This window comes from Engystomops pustulosus, chromosome 11 (genome assembly GCF_040894005.1).
Source record: "Engystomops pustulosus chromosome 11, aEngPut4.maternal, whole genome shotgun sequence".
NCBI classification, from domain to species: domain Eukaryota; kingdom Metazoa; phylum Chordata; class Amphibia; order Anura; family Leptodactylidae; genus Engystomops; species Engystomops pustulosus.
The window spans coordinates 58209881-58228636 of NC_092421.1; positions in this window are offsets into that span (position 1 = coordinate 58209881).

The following is an 18756-nucleotide window of genomic DNA, read 5'->3' on the forward strand; positions in this document are numbered from 1 at the left end:
GCTTTAAATCTTCCCTAAGCCCAACTTGCTTGGCACGGGCCATTACCCCTCCTGGGGTTTCCATGAACCCAGAGATGAATGCCCCAGTGCACAGCATCTCCCGCTGCCTCCTTGAAGAGCTGCAGAGCTGGAATGAGCAGTGAGACAGCCACAGCTACCAGCAGAACAGGGCCCTTTATGATGTCATGGTCCCAGTTTCCAAGGGAAACCACAGTGACACGCACAGTGTTCCGTGGGATGCAAACTAGCCTCATGCTTTCTTCTGCGGGCAGCCATTTTGTATTTTTCTGCCTCTGGGGGCGGCCATTTTGAAACCCCACTGCCAAGCTTCTATTGCCATGCACAGAAAATGGCGCTTGCAAGCTCCTAAAAAGAAGACAACTGCCTTCCAGGAAAATAGATGCCACACATGCTGGGGGTGCTGCCATCCCCTTTTAATCTTTTGTAATCTGCATCAACCCCCATTTGCACAACTTCTAACTACTTTGCCATGATCCCTTTAGATGTTGCAAAAACGTGTGGAATTGGAGCAAAATGCTGTAAAAATCAAGCTGGCATAACCTACTTTGACAGGTTCCACTTAGAAGGCTAGTGGAGGGGGGCACTGGCACAATAGGTTGGATGTAGGGAACTTAAATGTTCTCCATGAAGCAAGTCGTACACCCAGGCAGACACTTCCCCTAGATGTAGACCTTTCATTCCAAAGCAAAAGTTTGACTTTTAACTGGATTAATAAAGACTGGTGTTTAGCAGACAGAGGCAAGCGGCCCAGGCTGATTCTACTTTGCTTTGATAAAGCTGGGGGTGGGGACGTCTAGATTAAGACTTGCCCTGCCGCTATTATGCTCTAAAAACATATCTGTATGCAGGACTAAAGAAGACAGCCATCTAATCCCATGCAAAAGAACATGATGCATGATTTTTGTGCTTTTAGCATTATGGTCTGCTATGCGCTTTAAATCTTCCCTAAGCCCAACTTGCTTGGCACGGGCCATTACCCCTCCTGGGGTTTCCATGAACCCAGAGATGACTGCCCCAGTGCACAGCATCTCCCGCTGCCTCCTTGAAGAGCTGCAGAGCTGGAATGAGCAGTGAGACAGCCACAGCTGCCAGCAGAACAGGGCCCTTTATGATGTCATGGTCCCAGTTTCCAAGGGAAACCACTGTGACAAGCACAGTGTTCCTTGGGATGCAAACTAGCCTCATGCTTTCTTCTGCGGGCAGCCATTTTGTATTTTTCTGCCTCTGGGGGCGGCCATTTTGAAACCCCACTGCCAAGCTTCTATTGACATGCACAGAAAATGGCGCTTGCAAGCTCCTAAAAAGAAGACAACTGCCTTCCAGGAAAATAGATGCCACACATGCTGGGGGTGCTGCCATCCCCTTTTAATCTTTTGTAATCTGCATCAACCCCCATTTGCACAACTTCTAACTACTTTGCCATGATCCCTTTAGATGTTGCAAAAACGTGTGGAATTGGAGCAAAATGCTGTAAAAATCAAGCTGGCATAACCTACTTTGACAGGTTCCACTTAGAAGGCTAGTGGAGGGGGGCACTGGCACAATAGGTTGGATGTAGGGAACTTAAATGTTCTCCATGAAGCAAGTCGTACACCCAGGCAGACACTTCCCCTAGATGTAGACCTTTCATTCCAAAGCAAAAGTTTGACTTTTAACTGGATTAATAAAGACTGGTGTTTAGCAGACAGAGGCAAGCGGCCCAGGCTGATTCTACTTTGCTTTGATAAAGCTGGGGGTGGGGACGTCTAGATTAAGACTTGCCCTGCCGCTATTATGCTCCAAAAACATATCTGTATGCAGGACTAAAGAAGACAGCCATCTAATCCCATGCAAAAGAACATGATGCATGATTTTTGTGCTTTTAGCATTATGGTCTGCTATGCGCTTTAAATCTTCCCTAAGCCCAACTTGCTTGGCACGGGCCATTACCCCTCCTGGGGTTTCCATGAACCCAGAGATGACTGCCCCAGTGCACAGCATCTCCTGCTGCCTCCTTGAAGAGCTGCAGAGCTGGAATGAGCAGTGAGACAGCCACAGCTGCCAGCAGAACAGGGCCCTTTATGATGTCATGGTCCCAGTTTCCAAGGGAAACCACTGTGACACGCACAGTGTTCCGTGGGATGCAAACTAGCCTCATGCTTTCTTCTGCGGGCAGCCATTTTGTATTTTTCTGCCTCTGGGGGCGGCCATTTTGAAACCCCACTGCCAAGCTTCTATTGCCATGCACAGAAAATGGCGCTTGCAAGCTCCTAAAAAGAAGACAACTGCCTTCCAGGAAAATAGATGCCACACATGCTGGGGGTGCTGCCATCCCCTTTTAATCTTTTGTAATCTGCATCAACCCCCATTTGCACAACTTCTAACTACTTTGACATGATCCCTTTAGATGTTGCAAAAACGTGTGGAATTGGAGCAAAATGCTGTAAAAATCAAGCTGGCATAACCTACTTTGACAGGTTCCACTTAGAAGGCTAGTGGAGGGGGGCACTGGCACAATAGGTTGGATGTAGGGAACTTAAATGTTCTTCATGAAGCAAGTCGTACACCCAGGCAGACACTTCCCCTAGATGTAGACCTTTCATTCCAAAGCAAAAGTTTGACTTTTAACTGGATTAATAAATACTGGTGTTTAGCAGACAGAGGCAAGCGGCCCAGGCTGATTCTACTTTGCTTTGATAAAGCTGGGGGTGGGGACGTCTAAATTAAGACTTGCCCTGCCGCTATTTTGCTCCAAAAACATATCTGTATGCAGGACTAAAGAAGACAGCCATCTAATCCCATGCAAAAGAACATGATGCATGATTTTTGTGCTTTTAGCATTATGGTCTGCTATGCGCTTTAAATCTTCCCTAAGCCCAACTTGCTTGGCACGGGCCATTACCCCTCCTGGGGTTTCCATGAACCCAGAGATGACTGCCCCAGTGCACAGCATCTCCTGCTGCCTCCTTGAAGAGCTGCAGAGCTGGAATGAGCAGTGAGACAGCCACAGCTGCCAGCAGAACAGGACCCTTTATGATGTCATGGTCCCAGTTTCCAAGGGAAACCACTGTGACAAGCACAGTGTTCCGTGGGATGCAAACTAGCCTCATGCTTTCTTCTGCGGGCAGCCATTTTGTATTTTTCTGCCTCTGGGGGCGGCCATTTTGAAACCCCACTGCCAAGCTTCTATTGCCATGCACAGAAAATGGCGCTTGCAAGCTCCTAAAAAGAAGACAACTGCCTTCCAGGAAAATAGATGCCACACATGCTGGGGGTGCTGCCATCCCCTTTTAATCTTTTGTAATCTGCATCAACCCCCATTTGCACAACTTCTAACTACTTTGCCATGATCCCTTTAGATGTTGCAAAAACGTGTGGAATTGGAGCAAAATGCTGTAAAAATCAAGCTGGCATAACCTACTTTGACAGGTTCCACTTAGAAGGCTAGTGGAGGGGGGCACTGGCACAATAGGTTGGATGTAGGGAACTTAAATGTTCTCCATGAAGCAAGTCGTACACCCAGGCAGACACTTCCCCTAGATGTAGACCTTTCATTCCAAAGCAAAAGTTTGACTTTTAACTGGATTAATAAAGACTGGTGTTTAGCAGACAGAGGCAAGCGGCCCAGGCTGATTCTACTTTGCTTTGATAAAGCTGGGGGTGGGGACGTCTAGATTAAGACTTGCCCTGCCGCTATTATGCTCCAAAAACATATCTGTATGCAGGACTAAAGAAGACAGCCATCTAATCCCATGCAAAAGAACATGATGCATGATTTTTGTGCTTTTAGCATTATGGTCTGCTATGCGCTTTAAATCTTCCCTAAGCCCAACTTGCTTGGCACGGGCCATTACCCCTCCTGGGGTTTCCATGAACCCAGAGATGACTGCCCCAGTGCACAGCATCTCCCGCTGCCTCCTTGAAGAGCTGCAGAGCTGGAATGAGCAGTGAGACAGCCACAGCTGCCAGCAGAACAGGGCCCTTTATGATGTCATGGTCCCAGTTTCCAAGGGAAACCACTGTGACAAGCACAGTGTTCCGTGGGATGCAAACTAGCCTCATGCTTTCTTCTGCGGGCAGCCATTTTGTATTTTTCTGCCTCTGGGGGCGGCCATTTTGAAACCCCACTGCCAAGCTTCTATTGGCATGCACAGAAAATGGCGCTTGCAAGCTCCTAAAAAGAAGACAACTGCCTTCCAGGAAAATAGATGCCACACATGCTGGGGGTGCTGCCATCCCCTTTTAATCTTTTGTAATCTGCATCAACCCCCATTTGCACAACTTCTAACTACTTTGCCATGATCCCTTTAGATGTTGCAAAAACGTGTGGAATTGGAGCAAAATGCTGTAAAAATCAAGCTGGCATAACCTACTTTGACAGGTTCCACTTAGAAGGCTAGTGGAGGGGGGCACTGGCACAATAGGTTGGATGTAGGGAACTTAAATGTTCTCCATGAAGCAAGTCGTACACCCAGGCAGACACTTCCCCTAGATGTAGACCTTTCATTCCAAAGCAAAAGTTTGACTTTTAACTGGATTAATAAAGACTGGTGTTTAGCAGACAGAGGCAAGCGGCCCAGGCTGATTCTACTTTGCTTTGATAAAGCTGGGGGTGGGGACGTCTAGATTAAGACTTGCCCTGCCGCTATTATGCTCCAAAAACATATCTGTATGCAGGACTAAAGAAGACAGCCATCTAATCCCATGCAAAAGAACATGATGCATGATTTTTGTGCTTTTAGCATTATGGTCTGCTATGCGCTTTAAATCTTCCCTAAGCCCAACTTGCTTGGCACGGGCCATTACCCCTCCTGGGGTTTCCATGAACCCAGAGATGACTGCCCCAGTGCACAGCATCTCCTGCTGCCTCCTTGAAGAGCTGCAGAGCTGGAATGAGCAGTGAGACAGCCACAGCTGCCAGCAGAACAGGGCCCTTTATGATGTCATGGTCCCAGTTTCCAAGGGAAACCACTGTGACACGCACAGTGTTCCGTGGGATGCAAACTAGCCTCATGCTTTCTTCTGCGGGCAGCCATTTTGTATTTTTCTGCCTCTGGGGGCGGCCATTTTGAAACCCCACTGCCAAGCTTCTATTGCCATGCACAGAAAATGGCGCTTGCAAGCTCCGAAAAAGAAGACAACTGCCTTCCAGGAAAATAGATGCCACACATGCTGGGGGTGCTGCCATCCCCTTTTAATCTTTTGTAATCTGCATCAACCCCCATTTGCACAACTTCTAACTACTTTGCCATGATCCCTTTAGATGTTGCAAAAACGTGTGGAATTGGAGCAAAATGCTGTAAAAATCAAGCTGGCATAACCTACTTTGACAGGTTCCACTTAGAAGGCTAGTGGAGGGGGGCACTGGCACAATAGGTTGGATGTAGGGAACTTAAATGTTCTCCATGAAGCAAGTCGTACACCCAGGCAGACACTTCCCCTAGATGTAGACCTTTCATTCCAAAGCAAAAGTTTGACTTTTAACTGGATTAATAAAGACTGGTGTTTAGCAGACAGAGGCAAGCGGCCCAGGCTGATTCTACTTTGCTTTGATAAAGCTGGGGGTGGGGACGTCTAGATTAAGACTTGCCCTGCCGCTATTATGCTCCAAAAACATATCTGTATGCAGGACTAAAGAAGACAGCCATCTAATCCCATGCAAAAGAACATGATGCATGATTTTTGTGCTTTTAGCATTATGGTCTGCTATGCGCTTTAAATCTTCCCTAAGCCCAACTTGCTTGGCACGGGCCATTACCCCTCCTGGGGTTTCCATGAACCCAGAGATGACTGCCCCAGTGCACAGCATCTCCTGCTGCCTCCTTGAAGAGCTGCAGAGCTGGAATGAGCAGTGAGACAGCCACAGCTGCCAGCAGAACAGGGCCCTTTATGATGTCATGGTCCCAGTTTCCAAGGGAAACCACTGTGACACGCACAGTGTTCCGTGGGATGCAAACTAGCCTCATGCTTTCTTCTGCGGGCAGCCATTTTGTATTTTTCTGCCTCTGGGGGCGGCCATTTTGAAACCCCACTGTCAAGCTTCTATTGCCATGCACAGAAAATGGCGCTTGCAAGCTCCTAAAAAGAAGACAACTGCCTTCCAGGAAAATAGATGCCACACATGCTGGGGGTGCTGCCATCCCCTTTTAATCTTTTGTAATCTGCATCAACCCCCATTTGCACAACTTCTAACTACTTTGCCATGATCCCTTTAGATGTTGCAAAAACGTGTGGAATTGGAGCAAAATGCTGTAAAAATCAAGCTGGCATAACCTACTTTGACAGGTTCCACTTAGAAGGCTAGTGGAGGGGGGCACTGGCACAATAGGTTGGATGTAGGGAACTTAAATGTTCTTCATGAAGCAAGTCGTACACCCAGGCAGACACTTCCCCTAGATGTAGACCTTTCATTCCAAAGCAAAAGTTTGACTTTTAACTGGATTAATAAAGACTGGTGTTTAGCAGACAGAGGCAAGCGGCCCAGGCTGATTCTACTTTGCTTTGATAAAGCTGGGGGTGGGGACGTCTAAATTAAGACTTGCCCTGCCGCTATTTTGCTCCAAAAACATATCTGTATGCAGGACTAAAGAAGACAGCCATCTAATCCCATGCAAAAGAACATGATGCATGATTTTTGTGCTTTTAGCATTATGGTCTGCTATGCGCTTTAAATCTTCCCTAAGCCCAACTTGCTTGGCACGGGCCATTACCCCTCCTGGGGTTTCCATGAACCCAGAGATGACTGCCCCAGTGCACAGCATCTCCCGCTGCCTCCTTGAAGAGCTGCAGAGCTGGAATGAGCAGTGAGACAGCCACAGCTGCCAGCAGAACAGGGCCCTTTATGATGTCATGGTCCCAGTTTCCAAGGGAAACCACTGTGACAAGCACAGTGTTCCGTGGGATGCAAACTAGCCTCATGCTTTCTTCTGCGGGCAGCCATTTTGTATTTTTCTGCCTCTGGGGGCGGCCATTTTGAAACCCCACTGCCAAGCTTCTATTGGCATGCACAGAAAATGGCGCTTGCAAGCTCCTAAAAAGAAGACAACTGCCTTCCAGGAAAATAGATGCCACACATGCTGGGGGTGCTGCCATCCCCTTTTAATCTTTTGTAATCTGCATCAACCCCCATTTGCACAACTTCTAACTACTTTGCCATGATCCCTTTAGATGTTGCAAAAACGTGTGGAATTGGAGCAAAATGCTGTAAAAATCAAGCTGGCATAACCTACTTTGACAGGTTCCACTTAGAAGGCTAGTGGAGGGGGGCACTGGCACAATAGGTTGGATGTAGGGAACTTAAATGTTCTCCATGAAGCAAGTCGTACACCCAGGCAGACACTTCCCCTAGATGTAGACCTTTCATTCCAAAGCAAAAGTTTGACTTTTAACTGGATTAATAAAGACTGGTGTTTAGCAGACAGAGGCAAGCGGCCCAGGCTGATTCTACTTTGCTTTGATAAAGCTGGGGGTGGGGACGTCTAGATTAAGACTTGCCCTGCCGCTATTATGCTCCAAAAACATATCTGTATGCAGGACTAAAGAAGACAGCCATCTAATCCCATGCAAAAGAACATGATGCATGATTTTTGTGCTTTTAGCATTATGGTCTGCTATGCGCTTTAAATCTTCCCTAAGCCCAACTTGCTTGGCACGGGCCATTACCCCTCCTGGGGTTTCCATGAACCCAGAGATGACTGCCCCAGTGCACAGCATCTCCCGCTGCCTCCTTGAAGAGCTGCAGAGCTGGAATGAGCAGTGAGACAGCCACAGCTGCCAGCAGAACAGGGCCCTTTATGATGTCATGAACCCAGTTTCCAAGGGAAACCACTGTGACACGCACAGTGTTCCGTGGGATGCAAACTAGCCTCATGCTTTCTTCTGCGGGCAGCCATTTTGTATTTTTCTGCCTCTGGGGGCGGCCATTTTGAAACCCCACTGCCAAGCTTCTATTGGCATGCACAGAAAATGGCGCTTGCAAGCTCCTAAAAAGAAGACAACTGCCTTCCAGGAAAATAGATGCCACACATGCTGGGGGTGCTGCCATCCCCTTTTAATCTTTTGTAATCTGCATCAACCCCCATTTGCACAACTTCTAACTACTTTGCCATGATCCCTTTAGATGTTGCAAAAACGTGTGGAATTGGAGCAAAATGCTGTAAAAATCAAGCTGGCATAACCTACTTTGACAGGTTCCACTTAGAAGGCTAGTGGAGGGGGGCACTGGCACAATAGGTTGGATGTAGGGAACTTAAATGTTCTCCATGAAGCAAGTCGTACACCCAGGCAGACACTTCCCCTAGATGTAGACCTTTCATTCCAAAGCAAAAGTTTGACTTTTAACTGGATTAATAAAGACTGGTGTTTAGCAGACAGAGGCAAGCGGCCCAGGCTGATTCTACTTTGCTTTGATAAAGCTGGGGGTGGGACGTCTAGATTAAGACTTGCCCTGCCGCTATTATGCTCCAAAAACATATCTGTATGCAGGACTAAAGAAGACAGCCATCTAATCCCATGCAAAAGAACATGATGAATGATTTTTGTGCTTTTAGCATTATGGTCTGCTATGCGCTTTAAATCTTCCCTAAGCCCAACTTGCTTGGCACGGGCCATTACCCCTCCTGGGGTTTCCATGAACCCAGAGATGACTGCCCCAGTGCACAGCATCTCCCGCTGCCTCCTTGAAGAGCTGCAGAGCTGGAATGAGCAGTGAGACAGCCACAGCTACCAGCAGAACAGGGCCCTTTATGATGTCATGGTCCCAGTTTCCAAGGGAAACCACTGTGACACGCACAGTGTTCCGTGGGATGCAAACTAGCCTCATGCTTTCTTCTGCGGGCAGCCATTTTGTATTTTTCTGCCTCTGGGGGCGGCCATTTTGAAACCCCACTGCCAAGCTTCTATTGCCATGCACAGAAAATGGCGCTTGCAAGCTTAGAAAAAGAAGACAACTGCCTTCCAGGAAAATAGATGCCACACATGCTGGGGGTGCTGCCATCCCCTTTTAATCTTTTGTAATCTGCATCAACCCCCATTTGCACAACTTCTAACTACTTTGCCATGATCCCTTTAGATGTTGCAAAAACGTGTGGAATTGGAGCAAAATGCTGTAAAAATCAAGCTGGCATAACCTACTTTGACAGGTTCCACTTAGAAGGCTAGTGGAGGGGGGCACTGGCACAATAGGTTGGATGTAGGGAACTTAAATGTTCTTCATGAAGCAAGTCGTACACCCAGGCAGACACTTCCCCTAGATGTAGACCTTTCATTCCAAAGCAAAAGTTTGACTTTTAACTGGATTAATAAAGACTGGTGTTTAGCAGACAGAGGCAAAGCGGCCCAGGCTGATTCTACTTTGCTTTGATAAAGCTGGGGGTGGGGACGTCTAAATTAAGACTTGCCATGCCGCTATTTTGCTCCAAAAACATATCTGTATGCAGGACTAAAGAAGACAGCCATCTAATCCCATGCAAAAGAACATGATGCATGATTTTTGTGCTTTTAGCATTATGGTCTGCTATGCGCTTTAAATCTTCCCTAAGCCCAACTTGCTTGGCACGGGCCATTACCCCTCCTGGGGTTTCCATGAACCCAGAGATGACTGCCCCAGTGCACAGCATCTCCCGCTGCCTCCTTGAAGAGCTGCAGAGCTGGAATGAGCAGTGAGACAGCCACAGCTGCCAGCAGAACAGGACCCTTTATGATGTCATGGTCCCAGTTTCCAAGGGAAACCACTGTGACAAGCACAGTGTTCCGTGGGATGCAAACTAGCCTCATGCTTTCTTCTGCAGGCAGCCATTTTGTATTTTTCTGCCTCTGGGGGCGGCCATTTTGAAACCCCACTGCCAAGCTTCTATTGCCATGCACAGAAAATGGCGCTTGCAAGCTCCTAAAAAGAAGACAACTGCCTTCCAGGAAAATAGATGCCACACATGCTGGGGGTGCTGCCATCCCCTTTTAATCTTTTGTAATCTGCATCAACCCCCATTTGCACAACTTCTAACTACTTTGCCATGATCCCTTTAGATGTTGCAAAAACGTGTGGAATTGGAGCAAAATGCTGTAAAAATCAAGCTGGCATAACCTACTTTGACAGGTTCCACTTAGAAGGCTAGTGGAGGGGGGCACTGGCACAATAGGTTGGATGTAGGGAACTTAAATGTTCTCCATGAAGCAAGTCGTACACCCAGGCAGACACTTCCCCTAGATGTAGACCTTTCATTCCAAAGCAAAAGTTTGACTTTTAACTGGATTAATAAAGACTGGTGTTTAGCAGACAGAGGCAAGCGGCCCAGGCTGATTCTACTTTGCTTTGATAAAGCTGGGGGTGGGGACGTCTAGATTAAGACTTGCCCTGCCGCTATTATGCTCCAAAAACATATCTGTATGCAGGACTAAAGAAGACAGCCATCTAATCCCATGCAAAAGAACATGATGAATGATTTTTGTGCTTTTAGCATTATGGTCTGCTATGCGCTTTAAATCTTCCCTAAGCCCAACTTGCTTGGCACGGGCCATTACCCCTCCTGGGGTTTCCATGAACCCAAAGATGACTGCCCCAGTGCACAGCATCTCCCGCTGCCTCCTTGAAGAGCTGCAGAGCTGGAATGAGCAGTGAGACAGCCACAGCTACCAGCAGAACAGGGCCCTTTATGATGTCATGGTCCCAGTTTCCAAGGGAAACCACTGTGACACGCACAGTGTTCCGTGGGATGCAAACTAGCCTCATGCTTTCTTCTGCGGGCAGCCATTTTGTATTTTTCTGCCTCTGGGGGCGGCCATTTTGAAACCCCACTGCCAAGCTTCTATTGCCATGCACAGAAAATGGCGCTTGCAAGCTCCTAAAAAGAAGACAACTGCCTTCCAGGAAAATAGATGCCACACATGCTGGGGGTGCTGCCATCCCCTTTTAATCTTTTGTAATCTGCATCAACCCCCATTTGCACAACTTCTAACTACTTTGCCATGATCCCTTTAGATGTTGCAAAAACGTGTGGAATTGGAGCAAAATGCTGTAAAAATCAAGCTGGCATAACCTACTTTGACAGGTTCCACTTAGAAGGCTAGTGGAGGGGGGCACTGGCACAATAGGTTGGATGTAGGGAACTTAAATGTTCTCCATGAAGCAAGTCGTACACCCAGGCAGACACTTCCCCTAGATGTAGACCTTTCATTCCAAAGCAAAAGTTTGACTTTTAACTGGATTAATAAAGACTGTTGTTTAGCAGACAGAGGCAAGCGGCCCGGGCTGATTCTACTTTGCTTTGATAAAGCTGGGGGTGGGGACGTCTAGATTAAGACTTGCCCTGCCGCTATTATGCTCCAAAAACATATCTGTATGCAGGACTAAAGAAGACAGCCATCTAATCCCATGCAAAAGAACATGATGCATGATTTTTGTGCTTTTAGCATTATGGTCTGCTATGCGCTTTAAATCTTCCCTAAGCCCAACTTGCTTGGCACGGGCCATTACCCCTCCTGGGGTTTCCATGAACCCAGAGATGACTGCCCCAGTGCACAGTATCTCCCGCTGCCTCCTTGAAGAGCTGCAGAGCTGGAATGAGCAGTGAGACAGCCACAGCTACCAGCAGAACAGGGCCCTTTATGATGTCATGGTCCCAGTTTCCAAGGGAAACCACAGTGACACGCACAGTGTTCCGTGGGATGCAAACTAGCCTCATGCTTTCTTCTGCGGGCAGCCATTTTGTATTTTTCTGCCTCTGGGGGCGGCCATTTTGAAACCCCACTGCCAAGCTTCTATTGCCATGCACAGAAAATGGCGCTTGCAAGCTTAGAAAAAGAAGACAACTGCCTTCCAGGAAAATAGATGCCACACATGCTGGGGGTGCTGCCATCCCCTTTTAATCTTTTGTAATCTGCATCAACCCCCATTTGCACAACTTCTAACTACTTTGCCATGATCCCTTTAGATGTTGCAAAAACATGTGGAATTGGAGCAAAATGCTGTAAAAATCAAGCTGGCATAACCTACTTTGACAGGTTCCACTTAGAAGGCTAGTGGAGGGGGGCACTGGCACAATAGGTTGGATGTAGGGAACTTAAATGTTCTTCATGAAGCAAGTCGTACACCCAGGCAGACACTTCCCCTAGATGTAGACCTTTCATTCCAAAGCAAAAGTTTGACTTTTAACTGGATTAATAAAGACTGGTGTTTAGCAGACAGAGGCAAAGCGGCCCAGGCTGATTCTACTTTGCTTTCATAAAGCTGGGGGTGGGGACGTCTAAATTAAGACTTGCCCTGCCGCTATTTTGCTCTAAAAACATATCTGTATGCAGGACTAAAGAAGACAGCCATCTAATCCCATGCAAAAGAACATGATGCATGATTTTTGTGCTTTTAGCATTATGGTCTGCTATGCGCTTTAAATCTTCCCTAAGCCCAACTTGCTTGGCACGGGCCATTACCCCTCCTGGGGTTTCCATAAACCCAGAGATGACTGCCCCAGTGCACAGCATCTCCCGCTGCCTCCTTGAAGAGCTGCAGAGCTGGAATGAGCAGTGAGACAGCCACAGCTGCCAGCAGAACAGGGCCCTTTATGATGTCATGGTCCCAGTTTCCAAGGGAAACCACTGTGTTGGCACAGTGTTCCGTGGGATGCAAACTAGCCTCATGCTTTCTTCTGCGGGCAGCCATTTTGTATTTTTCTGCCTCTGGGGGCGGCCATTTTGAAACCCCACTGTCAAGCTTCTATTGGCATGCACAGAAAATGGCGCTTGCAAGCTCCTAAAAAGAAGACAACTGCCTTCCAGGAAAATAGATGCCACACATGCTGGGGGTGCTGCCATCCCCTTTTAATCTTTTGTAATCTGCATCAACCCCCATTTGCACAACTTCTAACTACTTTGCCATGATCCCTTTAGATGTTGCAAAAACGTGTGGAATTGGAGCAAAATGCTGTAAAAATCAAGCTGGCATAACCTACTTTGACAGGTTCCACTTAGAAGGCTAGTGGAGGGGGGCACTGGCACAATAGGTTGGATGTAGGGAACTTAAATGTTCTCCATGAAGCAAGTCGTACACCCAGGCAGACACTTCCCCTAGATGTAGACCTTTCATTCCAAAGCAAAAGTTTGACTTTTAACTGGATTAATAAAGACTGGTGTTTAGCAGACAGAGGCAAGCGGCCCAGGCTGATTCTACTTTGCTTTGATAAAGCTGGGGGTGGGGACGTCTAGATTAAGACTTGCCCTGCCGCTATTATGCTCCAAAAACATATCTGTATGCAGGACTAAAGAAGACAGCCATCTAATCCCATGCAAAAGAACATGATGCATGATTTTTTAGCATTAAACGATTTTTATTGAGAAGTTTTACAACAGCAGAAAACCATGACAAAGAAATGGTGTTTTTGTGCTTTTAGCATTATGGTCTGCTATGCGCTTTAAATATTCCCTAAGCCCAACTTGCTTGGCACGGGCCATTACCCCTCCTGGGGTTTCCATGAACCCAGAGATGACTGCCCCAGTGCACAGCATCTCCCGCTGCCTCCTTGAAGAGCTGCAGAGCTGGAATGAGCAGTGAGACAGCCACAGCTGCCAGCAGAACAGGGCCCTTTATGATGTCATGGTCCCAGTTTCCAAGGGAAACCACTGTGACAAGCACAGTGTTCCGTGGGATGCAAACTAGCCTCATGCTTTCTTCTGCGGGCAGCCATTTTGTATTTTTCTGCCTCTGGGGGCGGCCATTTTGAAACCCCACTGCCAAGCTTCTATTGCCATGCACAGAAAATGGCGCTTGCAAGCTCCTAAAAAGAAGACAACTGCCTTCCAGGAAAATAGATGCCACACATGCTGGGGGTGCTGCCATCCCCTTTTAATCTTTTGTAATCTGCATCAACCCCCATTTGCACAACTTCTAACTACTTTGCCATGATCCCTTTAGATGTTGCAAAAACGTGTGGAATTGGAGCAAAATGCTGTAAAAATCAAGCTGGCATAACCTACTTTGACAGGTTCCACTTAGAAGGCTAGTGGAGGGGGGCACTGGCACAATAGGTTGGATGTAGGGAACTTAAATGTTCTCCATGAAGCAAGTCGTACACCCAGGCAGACACTTCCCCTAGATGTAGACCTTTCATTCCAAAGCAAAAGTTTGACTTTTAACTGGATTAATAAAGACTGGTGTTTAGCAGACAGAGGCAAGCGGCCCAGGCTGATTCTACTTTGCTTTGATAAAGCTGGGGGTGGGGACGTCTAGATTAAGACTTGCCCTGCCGCTATTATGCTCCAAAAACATATCTGTATGCAGGACTAAAGAAGACAGCCATCTAATCCCATGCAAAAGAACATGATGCATGATTTTTGTGCTTTTAGCATTATGGTCTGCTATGCGCTTTAAATCTTCCCTAAGCCCAACTTGCTTGGCACGGGCCATTACCCCTCCTGGGGTTTCCATGAACCCAGAGATGACTGCCCCAGTGCACAGCATCTCCTGCTGCCTCCTTGAAGAGCTGCAGAGCTGGAATGAGCAGTGAGACAGCCACAGCTACCAGCAGAACAGGGACCTTTATGATGTCATGGTCCCAGTTTCCAAGGGAAACCACTGTGACACGCACAGTGTTCCGTGGGATGCAAACTAGCCTCATGCTTTCTTCTGCGGGCAGCCATTTTGTATTTTTCTGCCTCTGGGGGCGGCCATTTTGAAACCCCACTGCCAAGCTTCTATTGCCATGCACAGAAAATGGCGCTTGCAAGCTCCTAAAAAGAAGACAACTGCCTTCCAGGAAAATAGATGCCACACATGCTGGGGGTGCTGCCATCCCCTTTTAATCTTTTGTAATCTGCATCAACCCCCATTTGCACAACTTCTAACTACTTTGCCATGATCCCTTTAGATGTTGCAAAAACGTGTGGAATTGGAGCAAAATGCTGTAAAAATCAAGCTGGCATAACCTACTTTGACAGGTTCCACTTAGAAGGCTAGTGGAGGGGGGCACTGGCACAATAGGTTGGATGTAGGGAACTTAAATGTTCTCCATGAAGCAAGTCGTACACCCAGGCAGACACTTCCCCTAGATGTAGACCTTTCATTCCAAAGCAAAAGTTTGACTTTTAACTGGATTAATAAAGACTGGTGTTTAGCAGACAGAGGCAAGCGGCCCAGGCTGATTCTACTTTGCTTTGATAAAGCTGGGGGTGGGGACGTCTAGATTAAGACTTGCCCTGCCGCTATTATGCTCCAAAAACATATCTGTATGCAGGACTAAAGAAGACAGCCATCTAATCCCATGCAAAAGAACATGATGCATGATTTTTGTGCTTTTAGCATTATGGTCTGCTATGCGCTTTAAATCTTCCCTAAGCCCAACTTGCTTGGCACGGGCCATTACCCCTCCTGGGGTTTCCATGAACCCAGAGATGACTGCCCCAGTGCACAGCATCTCCTGCTGCCTCCTTGAAGAGCTGCAGAGCTGGAATGAGCAGTGAGACAGCCACAGCTACCAGCAGAACAGGGACCTTTATGATGTCATGGTCCCAGTTTCCAAGGGAAACCACTGTGACACGCACAGTGTTCCGTGGGATGCAAACTAGCCTCATGCTTTCTTCTGCGGGCAGCCATTTTGTATTTTTCTGCCTCTGGGGGCGGCCATTTTGAAACCCCACTGCCAAGCTTCTATTGCCATGCACAGAAAATGGCGCTTGCAAGCTTAGAAAAAGAAGACAACTGCCTTCCAGGAAAATAGATGCCACACATGCTGGGGGTGCTGCCATCCCCTTTTAATCTTTTGTAATCTGCATCAACCCCCATTTGCACAACTTCTAACTACTTTGCCATGATCCCATTAGATGTTGCAAAAACATGTGGAATTGGAGCAAAATGCTGTAAAAATCAAGCTGGCATAACCTACTTTGACAGGTTCCACTTAGAAGGCTAGTGGAGGGGGGCACTGGCACAATAGGTTGGATGTAGGGAACTTAAATGTTCTTCATGAAGCAAGTCGTACACCCAGGCAGACACTTCCCCTAGATGTAGACCTTTCATTCCAAAGCAAAAGTTTGACTTTTAACTGGATTAATAAAGACTGGTGTTTAGCAGACAGAGGCAAAGCGGCCCAGGCTGATTCTACTTTGCTTTGATAAAGCTGGGGGTGGGGACGTCTAAATTAAGACTTGCCATGCCGCTATTTTGCTCCAAAAACATATCTGTATGCAGGACTAAAGCAGACAGCCATCTAATCCCATGCAAAAGAACATGATGCATGATTTTTGTGCTTTTAGCATTATGGTCTGCTATGCGCTTTAAATCTTCCCTAAGCCCAACTTGCTTGGCACGGGCCATTACCCCTCCTGGGGTTTCCATGAACCCAGAGATGACTGCCCCAGTGCACAGCATCTCCCGCTGCCTCCTTGAAGAGCTGCAGAGCTGGAATGAGCAGTGAGACAGCCACAGCTGCCAGCAGAACAGGGCCCTTTATGATGTCATGGTCCCAGTTTCCAAGGGAAACCACTGTGACAAGCACAGTGTTCCGTGGGATGCAAACTAGCCTCATGCTTTCTTCTGCAGGCAGCCATTTTGTATTTTTCTGCCTCTGGGGGCGGCCATTTTGAAACCCCACTGCCAAGCTTCTATTGCCATGCACAGAAAATGGCGCTTGCAAGCTCCTAAAAAGAAGACAACTGCCTTCCAGGAAAATAGATGCCACACATGCTGGGGGTGCTGCCATCCCCTTTTAATCTTTTGTAATCTGCATCAACCCCCATTTGCACAACTTCTAACTACTTTGCCATGATCCCTTTAGATGTTGCAAAAACGTGTGGAATTGGAGCAAAATGCTGTAAAAATCAAGCTGGCATAACCTACTTTGACAGGTTCCACTTAGAAGGCTAGTGGAGGGGGGCACTGGCACAATAGGTTGGATGTAGGGAACTTAAATGTTCTCCATGAAGCAAGTCGTACACCCAGGCAGACACTTCCCCTAGATGTAGACCTTTCATTCCAAAGCAAAAGTTTGACTTTTAACTGGATTAATAAAGACTGGTGTTTAGCAGACAGAGGCAAGCGGCCCAGGCTGATTCTACTTTGCTTTGATAAAGCTGGGGGTGGGGACGTCTAGATTAAGACTTGCCCTGCCGCTATTATGCTCCAAAAACATATCTGTATGCAGGACTAAAGAAGACAGCCATCTAATCCCATGCAAAAGAACATGATGCATGATTTTTGTGCTTTTAGCATTATGGTCTGCTATGCGCTTTAAATCTTCCCTAAGCCCAACTTGCTTGGCACGGGCCATTACCCCTCCTGGGGTTTCCATGAACCCAGAGATGACTGCCCCAGTGCACAGCATCTCCTGCTGCCTCCTTGAAGAGCTGCAGAGCTGGAATGAGCAGTGAGACAGCCACAGCTACCAGCAGAACAGGGACCTTTATGATGTCATGGTCCCAGTTTCCAAGGGAAACCACTGTGACACGCACAGTGTTCCGTGGGATGCAAACTAGCCTCATGCTTTCTTCTGCGGGCAGCCATTTTGTATTTTTCTGCCTCTGGGGGCGGCCATTTTGAAACCCCACTGCCAAGCTTCTATTGCCATGCACAGAAAATGGCGCTTGCAAGCTCCGAAAAAGAAGACAACTGCCTTCCAGGAAAATAGATGCCACACATGCTGGGGGTGCTGCCATCCCCTTTTAATCTTTTGTAATCTGCATCAACCCCCATTTGCACAACTTCTAACTACTTTGCCATGATCCCTTTAGATGTTGCAAAAACGTGTGGAATTGGAGCAAAATGCTGTAAAAATCAAGCTGGCATAACCTACTTTGACAGGTTCCACTTAGAAGGCTAGTGGAGGGGGGCACTGGCACAATAGGTTGGATGTAGGGAACTTAAATGTTCTCCATGAAGCAAGTCGTACACCCAGGCAGACACTTCCCCTAGATGTAGACCTTTCATTCCAAAGCAAAAGTTTGACTTTTAACTGGATTAATAAAGACTGGTGTTTAGCAGACAGAGGCAAGCGGCCCAGGCTGATTCTACTTTGCTTTGATAAAGCTGGGGGTGGGGACGTCTAGATTAAGACTTGCCCTGCCGCTATTATGCTCCAAAAACATATCTGTATGCAGGACTAAAGAAGACAGCCATCTAATCCCATGCAAAAGAACATGATGCATGATTTTTGTGCTTTTAGCATTATGGTCTGCTATGCGCTTTAAATCTTCCCTAAGCCCAACTTGCTTGGCACGGGCCATTACCCCTCCTGGGGTTTCCATGAACCCAGAGATGACTGCCCCAGTGCACAGCATCTCCTGCTGCCTCCTTGAAGAGCTGCAGAGCTGGAATGAGCAGTGAGACAGCCACAGCTGCCAGCAGAACAGGGCCCTTTATGATGTCATGGTCCCAGTTTCCAAGGGAAACCACTGTGACAAGCAGAGTGTTCCGTGGGATGCAAACTAGCCTCATGCTTTCTTCTGCGGGCAGCCATTTTGTATTTTTCTGCCTCTGGGGGCGGCCATTTTGAAACCCCACTGCCAAGCTTCTATTGCCATGCAAAGAAAATGGCGCTTGCAAGCTCCGAAAAAGAAGACAACTGCCTTCCAGGAAAATAGATGCCACACATGCTGGGGGTGCTGCCATCCCCTTTTAATCTTTTGTAATCTGCATCAACCCCCATTTGCACAACTTCTAACTACTTTGCCATGATCCCTTTAGATGTTGCAAAAACGTGTGGAATTGGAGCAAAATGCTGTAAAAATCAAGCTGGCATAACCTACTTTGACAGGTTCCACTTAGAAGGCTAGTGGAGG